At 54.7% G+C, this 17868-nt stretch overlaps 1 long non-coding RNA gene across 1 annotated transcript; it reads left to right on the top strand.

Annotated features, from left to right (window-relative positions):
• Positions 1–15265: 15265 nt before the first annotated feature.
• Positions 15266–16418, top strand: LOC122478333. Its single transcript, XR_006295943.1, has 2 exons — positions 15266–15649; positions 16285–16418. It is a non-coding gene; the product is annotated as an uncharacterized LOC122478333 (long non-coding RNA).
• Positions 16419–17868: the final 1450 nt, after the last annotated feature.

The following is a 17868-nucleotide window of genomic DNA, read 5'->3' as shown; positions in this document are numbered from 1 at the left end:
CAGCATTGCTATGGCTGGGAGACCCGGGTTCCTGCCGGAGATTCTGGTCAGCACATCCCAACACCCGCCCCAAGAACTCAGACCCATGCAGTGCCCTGGATGTCCTTGTCCAAATAAGTATGTATCAACGTGGGAGGTGACACGGAGGAAGAAAGAACGGACTGCATATCTTTTTAAAAATTCATCCTGTTGCAACGAATGAGTTTTAATATCCAAAGTACAGCGGTATAAGACTGGAATTTGGGTTTTCTCGCTGTTCATGTGACAGAGGCTTCTTAGATGATGGGTCTACATTATCAACAGAGGTTTTTCTTTATCTTTAATCTGCCTAGAAAAACGAAGTTCCTATGTCTTGTCTTTGTTAGGTCTTTGCTTACTTAAGAAAGTTGAATCTGCTCAGTGTGAAGAGAGCTAAGGTTTGCTCACAGCTCCAGTTACCTTGCTGTCTGCATTTACCTTGAGAATCTCTTCTCGCCATCCCGGCTAAATAAGTATCCTGTTTTGTAATGATCTGTAATCCTATTTAGGCACGTGTTTTGAAACCTTCTGGTATTTCACCAACTTCCAAAAACCCAGCTTGTGAATGGAAGTCTTTTTGACGAATTAGGCTTATTCCCCGGTGTGTCAAATGACACGGGAGGCATCGTCAAATAAGCGATGAGGAACCTTCTTAGGCTTTGTTATATGGGTGATTGCTCTAAGTGTCCTAGAGATTTTATAAGATTCCTAAGGTTTTGATATGTCCTGGTATAGCGTCATCGCTTGTAATACTAACTACTGAAGTATCGTGTGTCACAGAATCTCCTTGCCAGCTGCACTGCATTGACAAATACAGCTCTCTGATCCCTTCAGGATCATCAAGCTAAGCTTAGTAAGAATTCCCAGAACTAATGGGGAACCTGCTTTCAAACAGACACTTGTGTAAACATTGCTGGTCCTCTAATGTTTGCTCTTCTAAATTTAAGTCTGCCCATGACATTTGGCAGACGTTTGGTAACTAATTTCTTCATAAACAGATAGGAAACATTTATCCCTTTCTCCCTACCTGGTACCACCAGAATTCAAAACTCTCAGGGAGTATTCTCGTACTTTCACGGCAGTGTATTTATTTGCAGAAGTTCGATACGAATCCGTTCTCCTTGCAACAGGACGCCACTGGAAACATTGGTCATGTTGCCAAGGCTTTGACTGGAATGTCATAGTTGAGGGAGATATGCCTAGACTCAGCTACAATCAGAGAGCTTTAAGGAGCTAATTAAGGTTGACTTTGCCGAGCCAATGAAGCCCCTTGGAAAACTTGCCTCGTACCTTGCTTACAAAGTTTCCAGCAGCCCTACCAGGCGAATAAGGAAGGTCGTCACTTCCTGGCAGGTGCAGGAACCTCAGGGTATTTGGGGGATCTCGAGAAGAGAGGGAGCCACCCACACCTATAGGTATGGCAGGCAAAGGCTGATGGCCAGTATCTGGCTTGGCTTCTTTAGCCTGACAAGGCTGTTAGAAGTTCAATCTGACATTCCTTACGAAAAGTTCCAGCGAAGCAGATTGAAAAAACCAAACACCTATATGACCAATCACCGTTGTGATGGCGCTTGTGTAAACAGGGCCCAGCTTCAACTGGACAATTTTACAAACAAACGTGTCCTAATCTGGCTGTCTTTGGTGGAAATGAGGGTGGTTTCAGAGAGGGAGATTTTTCCAGTAACACACCTGTGAACATGTAAGATCATAGTTCCGAGGAACCGTCTTTGAGTGTTCGTTGGTTGTCTATACACCTGGGCTGGGTCCTGAATTCTTCTGGTTTCCTTGAATGTCTGACCCTGACTCTCCAAACTAAGGTTTCCAGTTTTCTCCCACCGTGTTGACTGGAAGCACTGAGAACGGAAACTGCTTTTCCCTGAAGCCCCGCAAACCGAAGCCAGGCCACCCGAGGTACACGGGAGAGAAAAGTGGCCCGGTGATCTGAGGGCCACTCAGAAAGATCACCAGAGACACACGGATAGCTGAACAAGCTGATCACAGCCATCCCGACTGGACAAGCTGCCATCGGAGCATCCAGACGTGGACGTGTTCACGGATGGGGACGGTGTCACGGGTCAAAGACAAGGAAGAGCTGGGTGCAGCGGTGACCCATCAGCCATCGTCCACTGCGGAAGACGCCACACAGTGGACCGACTGCCCAAGGGAACCATGCTGGCAGCCCGTCAAAGACTCCAAGACCCTCTGGAAGAGCTTTAGTGCCAAAGATAGACTTAACTACATATCAACCCCAACGTCCCTTGGAGGACCAAAGAGGAGTTAAGTAAGGAGTGGGGGTTTGGACACCGTGCTGGCATTGACCCCGGCTGGAAACAGAATGAATCCTTACCCTAGGGCATCTGATGAAAGAAATAATTAGCCACATTCCTCGAAGCACCCGTTATGGGAAAGATGCCACTCTCCAGTGGATCCAGAAGTATACTGCGGGCTCCGATTTCGGCGAAATGCTACAAAAGGCAACGCTTGTGCTAAAACCAATCCTAAGACTGGGTGCCCACAAGTTCTCAAGGGTATACAACTGAGACGCCCCAAACCTGGGGAAGACCGGCACGCAGCCTTTCCCAGAATGCAAAGAACAATGGGAAATTCTCGGGGTTTGCTTGTATCTGCAGACACCTTTATCAACGGGGTTGAGGTTCCTCCCTGCTGTTCAGGGAAGGCCTCGGGAGTGGTCAAAATGCTTTGAAGCGAGATCATTTCTAGGTTTGAAGTGCCGCTAATAATTCAGAGTGACAATGGAGTGACAACCACAGTGTCCAAGGCCTTGGGCATTCAGTGGAAATCACAGGCTTCCGGGAGACACCGAGAGAGTGGAAAAAGGGGAAAAAATGAACTTTGGCAAAGCTCTGCCAAGAAACCCACTTCATTGGGAACAACCTGTGCCATCTGCCCTGCTTTGGGAAAGAGTGGTCCCTAGAAGAGGGCTTGGTTTAAGCCCCTGTGGAATGTTATATGCAAGACTTTCTATGTTCTTTTCGTGACCTAGGAGTCGCTGGCGGGGCTCCCACCAGCGATTTGGATACTATCAGGTACATCCAGGGCCTGAGTTTGCTTCCGGCAGGCTGATGTACCTCACAGATGTGTCTTCACGCTGCCTGAATCCCTTGGTGACATCCAAAGGTGTCACTAAAGATGTCACTAAAGACATGAAGAGCGGGAGCCCAGAGGACCAGCTCCAGCCTCACTGGACACGTCAGACCCTGCGAGGTGCCGTTGACCCCCCACTCCCCCGAGACTACAGGGAATTGAGCCGTGGATTCACACTGGAATGACAAGAATCCACAGGTTCCCTACACCCTGTCAGCAGGGAGGAGGTCGAAAGGGACCCGGCTCAGACCAGTGAGCCTCTGCCGGACCTGAACCTCCGACGCGGGGGAACTGGTCCAAGGGAATCAAGCCCTGAGGACAACATGCTGCCTGTCATTCTCCAGTACCCCTAAAACCCTAGACACAACATGGTACAGGAACTATTGACCAAAGTACAAAAATCCCGGTAATGCAGGACATTCCTTTCCACCCCAAAGTTTCCACTTGTCTAACCCCAGTCTCCACCCCACCTCAGCAGGAAGTAACGGCCGCGGCCGGGTCGTGGTCCCAATACCCACAAGAATGAGGGCGGATCAAAAGACCCTGCGGACTGAAAAGGGTAACCAAAGGGCTAGCAGCCGCAACTTTGTACCCTGACCTTTTTCCTTCGCCACTAAGTACCCCTGACTCTCCTCCTCTAGGGAGGTGGATGTGAGGCTCGCCCTCCTGCCTCTGGAATAAACTCTTGCTTTGCTTTATACCCCGTGTCTCAGTGATGGTCTTTATGCGCATCAGGCAGATGAACTTGGGTCCACTACATACGGCAGGCACTCAGTAAAGACCGCTGAACCCGCGTGGACTCTGACGCTTGGAGAGGTCAGTGTCTGGTCCGTGGTGACACAGGGTAGGACGAGGAGAAGGGTTTGATTTCAGAACTGTAGTGCCTCTACTCCCATCCACAGTGCTAAGAAGTTTCTGCTCTCCTCCCAAGGCCACCTGCTCAGCCCTGGGCACAGCACCTCCGTGGCCCCAGCCCCTGTCCCTGCTTTGGAGCCAGCTCCCCATTCCGACCTGGAGGTGACAGACAGCTCAGCCCTGTTTACCCAGCTCCACCAACATCCCAGCCTCATCTGCCAACTTTGGCAATTTTCATACCACCTCGCACACAAAATAAATCGCACGCTCCCATTTTGGGTTGGGGGGAGCAAAGGCCCAGTCGGTTAATTACAAAGGCTGCCTCGCCTCGGCACGGGGTGGTGGGAGATGTTCACAGGAAAACGGATTAATTTGGACTCATTGCTTTCCCTTCCACGTCCTCGTTCCAATCAAGACAACACTTGTAACCAAGCCCACCTGCTCCAGAAGCAGCCCCCACACTCCCCAAACAAGCAGTCCTCAGGTTTCACTGGCTGGCTGCTCAGGGTCCCGAGAAGCTTGCTGGGACCTTTGGAAAATGCCAGTCAGGGTTTAGGATTCTTGTGCCAGGGGTGGGGGGATCTACGGGAACTGCTTGGTTCGGTGTTTCTGAGCTCACACTGGTGAGCTGGGCACAGCCGAATACTGGACGCTGGCCTGCTTGGACAGAGGCTGGGTGTCCAGGCTGCCTGCTGGAATCACGCGGGAAGGGGGCAAAATTCAGAGTCTCGGGCCCCGCCCCCGACCCTACCGAGTCAGACACGTCAAGGACAGGGCCTGGAAATCTGTACCTTCCACAGGCACCAAGGACAGGACCTGGAAAGGCTTTGGGTGGGAAGTCTCAGATCTGCATTTGAAAGCCGTGTTGTCTAGGGAAGCTGTTCAGCATTTCTCTACCCCAGTCTCCCAGAGCTCAAACACTGGGGCGCACCATAACACTCTTGAACGGGTGGGGTTGGTTGTACAGGTGCGGTGAGGCCCCGACCCATGGCGGACACTCATTACGTGGTACTGATTCCTATCAGTGAACATGACTGAGTTCGTTTCCAGGGGTTGATGAGAAGCAAAAGGTGATGCTTTGGCGCTGCAGAAAGTCCTTGTGCCTTAACTACAGCATCAGCACTGGCCCCGGGCCCTCCACGCAGCTAATCATTCCTTCAGACTGCAAACTCTCCATCACTCTTCTTGTCCCACCTCCCCCCGCCACCCCACCCCAAACCCCCTGAAACCAGTAAATCATTATCATTAGAAGGTTCAAAGTTAGGAGTCTCCACAGGCTCCTTCGGAATGGAGTGAAAACCAGACGCACACCCCCCGGGAACAAGGGAGCCAAGTCCTAAGTCTGCAACATGGTCAAAACCGAGTCGTTTCGTTTGTGGAAAATGAATCCATCTGAGTTTGCACCTGTCTCGGCCGGGGGAAAAGGAGCGCGAGCGCCATCGCAAACGGGCGTCTCCCGGCAAAACCCGTTCCCTGCTGCTCGGGGAGGCTCAGACTGCCAGAAAGGCTGCGGCCTTCAAAACCTGTTTCATGTGGCTTGTCCATTTTTGGGCCGTTTCAGCTGTCCCATTCTGTTGGAAGCCTGGTTTTGAACATCAAATGGGTTCTGTTTCTCCAGCAAATTTCAAGGAACACCAGGGGATCCTGGAACTGGATCCCACATCACAAACAGATGCTCCCTTCACACCTGAATCTCATGACCCCAGACCATGACCCCAGAAAGTGTGGGTCGCCCCTCTGCTTTCTGAATACAACAACGGGGAGGGGGTTGGAGCTCTTGGTAGAGATGAGAAAATGACACGTGTTTCTCTTGATGTCAACATTGCCGTGGCCAATGAACTTTCAGTGCAGGGGTAACACTCGGAATGTGTAACCAGATGGGCCCTTTAGCACCTGTTGTGCCCAGAGGGCTGTGGCAATGGAGGAAAGGCTGGGAGAGCCGTCCTAGCTGGCCAGCAGCCTTGCAACGGCCTCCCACTCTGTCCAGGCCGTTGCAAGCACGGATTCAGAACATGTACCCAGATGATGGAGCTGGAATTTGCGGGAAGCTAACTCCCTGTCAGTGTGCAATGTCTCAGGCAGCGATGAGCCCCCATCCCTGGGAAGGTGCAAGCAGGAGCTGATCCTCCAGCAGGGACGTAACAGGAATGCTGAACTACACGGTGCGCTCTGCCTCTTCCATGTGGTACAGCTCTCACGACCACGTGCTGGGAGTGAGAATCCCACTTCATGGACTCACAGACCCTTCTCCCCTCTGGAGTGCATTTCCACAGAAATGCCGTGCACAGACCTGCGGCACTTCCCTGCATCGTCCCCGTGGTCCTGGGTGGCTACCATCCACGCCAGGCCTGGCACACGCTGCCTCACTGTGGGGACTGGGCCACACCTCCCTCAGTCCGTGACATAACTGGCCGCCTCTGAGAAGGCGCTGTACCGAGTCACAAGGGTTAGCAAACTAGTTCAAGGTAATTTATGACCCTGGGATGCTCGGGTTTCTAAATACAACAGACCACTCCAAACTGCAAAAGCTTCAAGCTCTCTCCCCAAGGGAGACGGCCCGGCCCAGCCCGGCACAATGGTGCTGACGCCAGGTGGGCAGGACGAGCTGGCACACTAGCAGGCCTGGCTGGCTTAACTCACTATGAGCCCCAGGGAGGCACTCCTGGAGGCCTCGTGAAGACCGCCCCCCAACCAGCTTCCATTCTTCCCTCCCTTGTCTCTGGTATGCATGAGAAGGTGATGAAGATTTTTCTCCTGCACTGTGATGGCACCGAAACCACAGTGCATTCGGGGTTGCTACATCCTAGTTGGCTTGTTTCTCTTTTTTAATGCTAATAATATTGATTTTGGGTACAGTGGATCTCAGGGAAGGGAAACTCCAGTAAACAAAAGCTGACCATAGCCAAACGTGGCTGATGTTTCTTTTTTCCTCAGGATTGGCAGGCCCTGCCTGCCTTTCCATCTGCCCAGTGCTGGCCTTGAACACCCGGAGTGGCTTCTCTGCATGCTCTCCTGTGGGCTGCCTTCCTGCTTTGGTGCTGGTGCCCAGAGCTTGAGACCCATTTCTGTCTGCAAGAGGACTGTGGTCTCTGCCCTTGCTCCGCTGAGCTCTGGCTGCCGCCTGCATCCAGCATCCATTCCCAGCACCCCCCGTCCCGGCTCCAGGCCAAGCTCATCTGGGGCCTGCTACCAGGTACAGTGACCCTCCCCTTCCCTTGCAGACATCAACTGTGAGTCAGCACTGAATGCATGTCCCCAGCATACCCATACCTTGCCAGCCTCATCCTCAGTGCACACTCCCAGCTAGGAGTAGGGATTCGGGGTGAGTGAGACACAGCCCCATCCTCAGGCCTTGGCTTTTCTGAATCAGGAGGCTGACACACGTGCACCAATGAGGGACACAAGTACACTGTCTTCTGTGACAGGGGTGGGGGGGTGAGCCTGGGAGAGCCCAGAAGAAGCCTGGAGGGCTTCCTGGAAGAGGTGGTGCCAAAGGTGTGCGATGTTCCATATGATCTCCGCAGTCCTTGGGCGTAAGCATCCCAGAGAAAAGACACCTCCATGGGCACTGTTGAGTCTATCGCTACTGGCTAGGTGGCATTTGGTGACAAAGGAACAAATGGTCCGAGCTTCCTCTGCCTAGTCCTGGATTGTTGGGGGTCTGGTTTCTTCAGGGCGACAGAGACACAGCCATGGCTGACTGTTCTGGGGCCCTGGCTCCTGCCTTGCTCCTCTCTCCAGAACACGGGACACTGCGGTTGACCCCTAAACAGCTCTGTTCCTCCACCCCCCTGTCTCCGTACCCTTTGCACTATGATGGGGCAGCTCTTCCCATCAGGGGTGGGGTCTAGATCCCCCCGCTTTGAATCTGCCTTGGCTCCGTGACTTGTTCTGGCCGACAGAATGTGGTGGAAATGATGCCGTGCCAATTTCAGGCGTAGGCCTCAAAGAGCCTCGTGGCCTTGCGTGCCCACCCTCTCGGGACCCTGGCACCACCATGTGCAGAAGCCCAGATGGCCTCCTGGAAGAATGGGACACGTGTAGCCTACTCACCACCGCCCCTAGTCGCCCCGGCCAACAGCCAGCCGGCAATGAGCCGACCCCTGCCATTGACCACACATGCTTGAGGGAGCCTGGAAGACCTGCCCGACCCGCTAGCTGCTCAGCCAAGTCAACAGTTGGTGCAAGCTGCTACGTTTCGGGGTGGTTATTCCGCAGCAGAAACTAACTGATCCCGGCATCCCAGCATTCTGGGCAGGATGCACAGGCTGCAGGATCTATAGGCAGAGGCCTGGCTGCAGACAGATGGACTGGCTGGCCTCGGGACCGTCACCTGGCCCTCATGTTTGCTGTTACCTGGGTTCTGCTCTACAGCTAGGATCTACAGTCAGCACAGTTACGACCAAGGTATAGTTGGCCCGGGAGTGGCTGCCCCTAAGCCAACTGGCCTCCTCTGCGGTTTCCTGGACCTACCCAGGGCCTTCCAGCCGCTTTCCATGACACTCCAGGTGAAAGCCAAATGCCTCACCATCCCACACGATGCTCCCTACTCCCACCCTGCTCCCAGCTTTGCGCCTCTCACTGCACTCCAGACACACCTGCCTCCAACCCATAAGACCCAACCTGACCTCCGGGCCTTTGCATGTGCAGCTCTCCTGACTAGCATGCTCTTCCCGGATACCCGCACGGTTCCCCACCCGCCCTCCGCATTTCCTTCAGGCTCTGACCCAGTAGGTTTGTTAAACAAACCGGAGATCACAGATCATTCTTACAAATGGCCTGTGTCACTCCCTGCACACTCCTCCCGCTTTATTTCTTTTCAGAGCAATTAGCATGACTGGGTGCAAAAGTGTCGACATTGTGAGACATCCAGTGGGAGCCAGGAAGGTTAGGAAGGGGGAGTGAGATGCTGAGAAAGACGTCGGCGTTGGGACCTTCATAGCATACAGCCACTGACTGGGAGCCGATGTGTCCTGAAGCAGCCTGGCACCCCCCACTGCCAGACAAACCAGCACAGACACTGTTGGCAGTGCTTCAGCCACATGCAGGAGCCGGTATCGCACTCGGCAGCACAAGCCCAGATTTATGGCCATGGCATAACTGCTTACAAGTGTCATGCAGGTGACACATGTTTGTCAAAAACACCTCATCTTGAGGTGGCCACAGAGAGCAGTTCCCTGGAACACAAGGGGCTTCGCAAAGCAAGGCGTCCCTGGGGCTCCTGCCTTCTGAAACCCCTTAATCGAGGGCCCACCATTTAGGGCCCTTCTCAGAATTTCTAGAGCCTACAAAAGAGAGAAGTCTCTAACTGGGGCTGGGACTCCCCGGCCGCAAACAGGAGCAACACCGGCTGGCCTGGCTCAGCCTCAGAAACCGGGGAGGGCACCCTCCAGGGCCAAGGAGGCCCAGGGCAGGCCCAGACCCACCATGGATCCAGGTTTCAGGGACAGCTCGGGGGAAGGGGCCACATCGATTCCTGCCACCTGCCTGTGCCGGAGCTCTCTGCACGCTCAGAAACCATTGGCTTCCCATTAGGCAGATCAGTAGCTTCCACTGGTTTCCAATTTGTGTTTCCAGAAATTCATCTCCCAGCCACCTTTTTAATTAACCCCCTCCACCACACCTGGGGCACAGATAGATCACCCACCCTGGGCCACCTCTGCAAACCACAGACCACGAGGCTCCACGAGCCACAGGGGAGCTGCAGGTGTGTTTAAAGCTGACCAGCTGCTTCCCGGTCACCGCAGGAGCTGACCCTGCTGGCTGGATGCCATCCACTCTGTCCCCTGCTCCTCGCTGAACCCCCGTGGAAGGGGCTGGGTCCTCCCTCACAGAAACAAAGCACGTGATGAGAGGCCAAGGCAGTGTCCTGAGGCCCCCCAGCTGGCAAGAGCTAGGACAAGTGCACCTTTGAGGCAGGCAATTGGCAAAGCGCTCCCCAGATGCCGCAGGACAATGGGGTCTGGCTGGCAGGTGAGCAGGAGGGGCCAGCAGCTGTAGGTTCAGGGCAGGACAAGGTGGAGGGAGTGTGATCCCCAGGAGCCTCTGCTTTCCCACACCTGGGGTCTCCTGGGTATTCCGCACTGCTCACCTGTCTACCCCTCCGGGGCCTAGCACCCCATCAGTGTCTCCATCACTGCTGCATCCCTGGTGCCTGGCACACAGTAGGTGCTCAGTAATGGCCGCTAAATGAGCAGTAAATACTTGCCGCACTTTGCCCTGGGCAGTGTTCCCAGAGCTTCTCTAAATGACCTTATTTCAATTTCACAGCTGTCCTCGAGGCGGGCATCACTAGTGTATGCATTTTATAGGGGGGAAGACTGAGGCCCCGAGAGGTTAAGTGACTTCCCCAAGGTCACACGGTGAGTCAGCGGTAGAGCTGCGATCTGAACCTGACTCTGGAACTGCACTCCACGCTCCCTTACCTATTCCCGGTGGCCTCAGCTCTCAAGGGCAGGAACTGGGTCCTGTGCCCCATGGAACCTCCACCATATATACCATCATGTAAACGTGTTTGTTGAGTGAACAAATGAGTGAATTATGCACTCCTTGTCCTTTAAAACACAGTACAGTCAAGCAGTCTGCTGGCCCAAATCTGGAGTGTTTCTGGTCGGGGATGAAGGGGAGAGAGGAGTGAATCTCCTGGGGGACCCAGAGGTGACAAGCCTCTCAGTAGTTACAACTCGGGGGCCATTACTAGGGACCCTCTGATCTCACCCCACCTCCTTGCTCACCAGTCTGTTATACTGGGGTTCTGTGTCATGTATACAGAGGGCACAGAGCCATGATTGGGTTTTATGTGGTGTCTTAAGACTTTCCAGTGAGATGAGTGGATTACTGTTGACCCAACCTCTGGGCAAAAAGAGCCTGCTATGCGTGGTCATCCAAGTCAGCTTCTGGAGGTGGCCAAAGTGAGACATGAAGGGAAGGGGGCCATGATGGACCCTGCACCTGTGGCCAGTGAGAGCAGGTGAGTCCGGAGCCAGGGCAGAAGGGAGGAGGGGGACAGCAGGGGGGAGGGTGGGGGAGGGAGAGCTGGGACATCCACCGGCTGAGGTCTGGTCCCCAGTGGGTGCACAGGAAAGAGAGGGTGATATCCAGAGTGTTTCCACCCAGCTCATTCCTTCCCCACCAGGTGGGCAGTCCCTGCAAGGGGACCCGGGGCTCCCATTGCCCACACGCCATTGTGACCCACCCCCGGCGACCCCGCTGCCCACACCCCATTGTGACCCACCCCCGGGGCCCCCGCTGCCCACACGCCATTGTGACCCACCCCCCGGGCTCCTGCTGCCCATACCCCATTGTGACCCACCCCCGGGGCCCCCGCTCCCCACACCCCATTGTGTCCCACCCCCGGGGCCTCCGCTGCCCACACCCCATTGTGACCCACCCCCGGGGCTCCCGCTGCCCACACCCCATTGTGACCCACCCTGTCACCTCCCCCCACTACCCTACCTCCACTGTGACTCTGCATCATGTGTCTGCCTCCCCAGCTCCCCACCCCCATGCCACCTCCTGGGGCACAGGACCCTTCTTATTTTGGAACCCAGCATCTGGCCTGGGGTAATCAGCCTCCATTTTTTCTTTAGCGCTTGCTGTATGCCAAGTATGGTTCTGAGCTCTTTACGCATTTAATCCTGAGCACAGCTCCACGAAATTGTGCCGGTGAATGAGGCCAAGTAATGTGCCCAAAGTCACACAGCAGCAGGAGTTGGGCAGGGAATTCAGCCTTCACCACGCCATGCCCTTAACCCTGGGGCAACGCTGCTTCCCTGTGGCACAGCGGGCTAACCCGCTGTGAGCACATGAGTGGGTGTTGGGGGAGAATGCACGGATCTGCACTGCCTGGTGCCTCCTACAGGGGGCTACGGCCCATGGGCCCCCGATTCATCCGCATCAGATGACGTCCCCTTCTCACTCTCATGGAGCGTGGCTGGGCCCCGAGTACGCACTCCAAACACATTCATAAAACCAGTGACCGAACAGACGTCGGGGGGTGGGGGGAACCGCCATTATGGAAGTTCGAGGCCTTGGAGTTCACACCCTCACAATCCTACGTGTGCCTCCACTTCTCCCAAATACATCATCTCAGATCTGCTTGAGAAGAGATGTCCAATGCCAGCTCCGTGGCCCATTAAAGCTAACCAGCCGTGCGGAGTTAGCAGAAATGATGAAAATAGTTGAAGAGTCGGGTGGTTTTATGGGAAGACTTACATCTTAATGAAATGCCAGCCCAAAGCAACAGTGAACATGTGAGATGCCACAAAGCTGGCAGATCCCCGGCCACTCCTCGCTGCTTTTGTCATTTTCGATGTGAAGAAGGTGTGGCTTGGCTCAGGTGACCACCAGGGAACAGAGGCCTCGGGGCCTCCGTGTGACCCCAGAGGTCATCCAGGAGCCAGAAGAAAGATGAGCCAGGGCTGATCAGGTCAGTGGCTAGAGAAAAGCAACACCATTTCCCACTCTAATGGCAAAGTCCAGGCCCTCTAGGAATCATTCAGATCAGTAAAGGCAGCGGCAGTTAGATGCTTCCTACTTGTTTAATCTTCCCAGGATTCAGTTCAGGTGAGACTTACTGTCTCCATTTTATGCACGAAGGAACTAAACAGGCTCCGAGAGGTCAAGTGCCTCACCAAAGGCCGCACAGCGGGTAGGTGACAGATATCACAGGATTAGGACCAAAGCGGGTTCCATTACTCACGTTCCAAGAGGAAGCATTGCCCAACATCAAGAGGGAACCCCAAATATGGCCTCAGGGTGGTCAGTGCTTTCTTAACAGTATGGTTTTGCCAGGACCTCCACTCAAGGTCTAGGACTCTGCCTCTGACTGCCTGATCTCCCAGAACTTTGAGCCGCTGGGTCTGTCACTCCAGGTAAGCCCCCGTGGCCACGGACGAGATGATGGAGCCCTTGGCTCGCTGCCAGCTGGCCTCAGAATGTGGCTCAGCAAGACACGCGAGGGACCCGTACCTCCCCACGCTGTGTGGCTGCCTGGCCTGTCACAGCCTGCAGCCAAGCTCCCGGGTCCTTCACCCAGTGAGCCCAGGGGACCAGCCCCTCATGCTGCCACTGATACCTTACAGCCTTTAAATTCTAAAAACCTAGAAAATCACAGCACGGTACAAACGAAACGAAAGTCACCCATGATCTCACCACCTGGAATGAACCACTCGGCCTTTTTGTGAATTTTCTACTGGTCGTTTTTTCAAGGCATGTTGTGTTAGCTTTTTTGTGACCTCTGTTTCATGAGCATCCTTCTGCCTCATGTTTTAAAAACTCTACTTTTGTTTTTTGAGAGAGAGACACAGAGAGAGAGAGAGAGAGAGAGACAGCAGGAGCCAGGGAGGGGCAGAGGAAGAGACGGAGAGACTCTTAAGCAGGCTCCACATTTAGCGTGGAGCCCCAATGTGGGGCTTCGATCTTGCGCTACTGGGATCACGACCTGACGCAGAACCAAGAGTCAATGTCAACCGACTGAGCCACCCAGGCGTTCTCCGTTTTAATCACTCCCTTCAACACCAGTATGTGGCTGGGATGTAAATCATGAATGGACACCCCTATTTTCAGAGAGCAGTGTTCTTGCTGACACTTGGAGTTGCGGGAGCTATGTTGTCAGCCGTTTCCTCGTTTCCGTCGACGAGCAGATCCTTCAGGAGCATTGCAAGAGGCAGAATTACGGGTCAGAATTGTGGACACTTCAGGGGCCCCTTCGTTACAAATGCCCACACCGCCCTCCGGTCTGCAGTCCCCAGGCTGTGATGAGCGTGTTCCCTGTGTTACCAGGCAGCCACGCACAGCCATCTCCCCTCCTGCAAACACTCCCCTTCTGAGGGAATGTCCTCACTCCTCTGCTGACTCAGCCTTCGGTGGGAGCCTCCCTGACCAGCTCAGGGTGGACACATAGCCCTCTGAGTTTAGAATCCTGAGCCGAATGGCTGCAAGGTCGAGAAGCCATGGGACACACCTTTGCCTGTGCGTGTAGGCTCTCCAGGCGTTCTTAGCGCGGCCAAAGCTTGAAAACACCACAGGGATCCAAACAGGGCACGGTGCTAAATAGGTAAGTGCCGTCTGATAGAATTCGTGCAAAGCCCACAAATGAAACGGTAACTTCTGGACCACACAGCCCCTCTGCTGGGGTTGAGGCAGAGGAGCCGGCAGGTGATAGCCCCCGAGTCGGGAAACGTCTGGAAGGTCAATGTGAGTGACAATGGACAGGACACAGGTCGGGAGGGTGTGGCCTCCTCCAAGTTCAGGGGTCACAGGGCCAACATGTCCCTCTGGGGCTCTCTGATCATGGATATAGACCTCTCGACAGCAACTGTGGAAGGGCATGTCCAGGCCGTGGGTTGCAGGGGCGTAGGGTACAGACACAGTCTACCACGGTCCTCCAATGCACGGGGACTCTGTGGCCAACGCACATACATGTGTGAGGGACCGTCCACCCTGGCAGGGGCCGGGGCAGCCCCAGAGTACTAGCTTCCTCTCCCTGCCCCCCTTTTGTGGCACAATATAAATGCCAGCTGTTCTGCGGCGCCTGGGTGGCTCAGTTGGTTGAGTGTGAGACTTCAGCTCAGGTCATGATTTCGCGGTTCGTGGGTTCAAGCCCCGCGTCACGCTCTGCGCTGACAGCTCGGAGCCTGGAGCCTGTTTCAGATTCTGTGTCTCCCTCTCTCTCTTCCCCTCTCCCACTCCTGCTCTGTCTCTGTCTCTCTCTCTCAAAAATAAACATTAAAAAAAATTTTTTTTAATAAAATAAAATAAAATAAAATAAAATAAAATAAAATAAAATAAAATAAAATAAATGCCAGCTAATCTGGATGGTGGGTGGGTTCATTCAGTGTCTTAGAATGATTCTGGGCACACGGGCAGTGCCATGTAAGTATAAGCTCTTGTCTTTTAGTTTTTTTTTAATGGTTATTTATTTTTGAGAGAGAGAGAAAAAGAGAGAGAGAGAGAGAGTGTGTGTGTGTGTGTGTGTGTGAGCTGGGGAGGGGCAGCGAGAGAGGGAGAGAGGGAATCCCAAGCAGGCTCCGTGCTGGCAGCACAGAGCCCGATGTGGGGCTCGATCTCACGAACCACGAAATCATGACCTGAGCCGAAATCAAGCGTCGGACACTTAACTGACTGAGCCACAGAGGTGCCCCTAGGCTCTTTTTATTTTCCCGAGGTTTGGAATATTTTGTCACCTGGAAAACGCCTCCACCTGTGGCTGAGTTATTCCAACAGAGGCAACACGCCTGTTTGCCAGTTCCTCTCCTGAGCCCCCGTCGTGCTGGCCTGGCTCCTGCTTGCACTAGGCCGCCCTGACCCTCACCCCACCTCTAATCCTCTTGGGATGATTTTGGCCAAAGCTCTTTCTGTCTCTTGAACCCGAAAAGCTGCCTGATAGCCCAGCCATAGGCACTTCCCGGACTGCCGAGCGTCTGGGACATGCTGCAGAAGCCTTACAGATTTATGCTCTGCTTCTACAGCAGTGGGTTTGGAGATTGACACTGGGTGGGGCGGGGCACCGGTTAAAGGGAGATGCAAATGAATCGTCTTAAAGAGCTTACCCAGGGAACAGCCAGCTGGCCCTGCAGTGAACAATGAGGATGGCTGGGGGGAATTACCCGCTCAGCTGTCATCCCTAAGCAGAGAAGTGTCAGAGGGGACCGCAGAGCCCAGGAAGCACGTAAGGAAAAAGCAACCTGGGGCCCCCACCACCCAGGGAGGTGTGCTGGAGAGGGAGAGCATCCACACCAACTTCCTGCCTGCCTTGCAGAGGCTGGAGAGCTCATTCCCTGCAGCGAGGGCTTGGGATGTCCTTCCCTGGGCTTTTCAGGGACCTCGCATAGTCATGGGTCAATATGCCCCGCTGCCCGCCCCGCTTCCGCAGCCCAGGCCCTTCCCTGCTCTTATGCCTCATCTCCTGTGTCTGGGAGGAGGGTCTGGCTTTTCCTCCAGCAGCATCTGGGGGCCCAGCGCCAGCCTCTTGACCCCCCACCTTCGTGACTGTGGCAGAGGCTGATCCGGGCCAGTTCTGCAGTGCTGCTCTGGGCTGGTTCCTGAGGGCCTGTACCTCCAGACTTTCTGGTGATGTCGGCAGGCTCCTGACCCCCTGTATTACAACTCTTTCTGCTTAATACAGCCGCGTGTTATGGACTGGATGTTTGTGTCCCCCACAATTCATATGTTGAAACCCTAACCCCAATATGATGGTATTTGGAGGTAAACAGGCTTAGATGAAGCCATGTGGGTGGAGCCCCCATGGGATTAGAGTCCTTACAAGAAGAGAAAGAGAGACCGACGACCCCGCTCCTCTCTCAGGCACGTGAGGGCACAGCAAGAAGCGGCTACGTGCAAGCCAGAAAGAGAACTCACCGGAAACTGAACTCACCGACCCCCCTCACCTTGGACCCCCAAGCCTCCAGAACTGCGAGAAATAAATGTGTGTTGCTTACGCCCCCAGCTTGTGGTGGTTTGTCATATCAGCCTGAGCTGTCTAGTACACGGAGTGATTTTGTTTTTGCCACGTTCCCCAACCTTTATGCTTTGCACATGGGTGGCCCTCCACTCTCATCGCGGCTTCCTGCACTTGCCGTGCTTTGCAAATGTTGTTCCCCCTGCCTGGGCTGCCCTTCCTTCCGCCCATCTGCCAGATGGACTCTTACTCAGCCTCTGTGGCAAAGCTGACATGCCATCCCTCTTCTGCTGTCCCCCCCCCCCCGTCTCTTTCTTGTGTCCATGATGCACAGAGTTGACAGCTTCCTCCCAGGCCCCCAGCACGTGGACCAGCATTTGCCAGGGCAACAGTTCACAAATGCCAATGGAGTGCCCACCAGGGTCCTCGCCCCCCGAGGAGTGCGGCACAGACCAGGAATGCCCACACGTTACCAGCTGGTCTGGCTCTTTCTGAGCTGTGTGGCCTGGGGCAACTCCTGAATTTCTCTGTGTCCCGTCCGAAAAGTGAGGCTGTCGGGACTGTTTACACCCGTAAATGTCCTATCAGGGTCCCCAGCATGGGTCAAGTGCCATGCAGGTGATGGTGACCACTGTCAGTGGTCAGACAGACAACTGACAGACAGAGTGGGGAAAACTCTGCCCCAGCCCTGAGAGCCATGAAGGGAACAGTCTGTCTACGGTGGTCAGGGAGGACTTCCGTGAGGAGGCGACGCTTGAGTGGAGGAGATCTGGACACCTCTGAGCATCTGCCATCGCAGATACAGAGCTTCTTAGGCAGTGACACCCCCGGGGGGCGGGCCAGACAGTCAACCCAGCAGAAGGTGGGCTGTGCCAGGCATGCAGTGACGCTCAGACGGAGGGAGCCTCCTGGCAGGGGCTTCCGAGATCCCTTCCAGGCCAGTGCCTGCGTCCCTCTCCCTCAAGGCTGGAGCTGGTGCTCGGGAGGCATGGGCAGATGGAAGAGGCCTGAGGGACTTCGAGGGGGGTGCTCCCCAGAGTGGAAGCCCCACCCCCTGCATCACCACTGAAGCCAGAGAAAGACAAATGAGACACCAGACAATGTTTGTCGCACGAATCGGTGTCTGAATCTGCCAAATTCTCATCTTGCTGTGATTAAAAACCAGCTAGAGCATCATAAACTTGCTCTGGCTTCGGGCCGCAGCAGCTGAACATCAGTCACTGGGGGGCAGGCAGCTGGGCCCCACAGGGCTCTCTGGGGGAGGGAACGCCCTCTTATCAGGCTGCTGACTGTTCACCCGGAGCGGTGGGGTGCTGCCCAAGGTCAGCCTCCACAACAGGGTCTCCCACTGCCAGCCCCACTCACGGTGAGAAAACCGAGGCTCAGAGACGGCGAGTAGCCAGCTTTGGTCACACAGCTTGGAGGAGGCGATGGAGGCAGACACGTATCCCGGTGGGCTGCCCCTTTGCCTGGGTCTGGGGGTGAGGCAA

Source organism: Prionailurus bengalensis, unplaced genomic scaffold (genome assembly GCF_016509475.1).
Source record: "Prionailurus bengalensis isolate Pbe53 unplaced genomic scaffold, Fcat_Pben_1.1_paternal_pri Un_scaffold_51, whole genome shotgun sequence".
NCBI classification, from domain to species: domain Eukaryota; kingdom Metazoa; phylum Chordata; class Mammalia; order Carnivora; family Felidae; genus Prionailurus; species Prionailurus bengalensis.
This window is presented reverse-complemented; position numbering and strand designations above follow the sequence as displayed.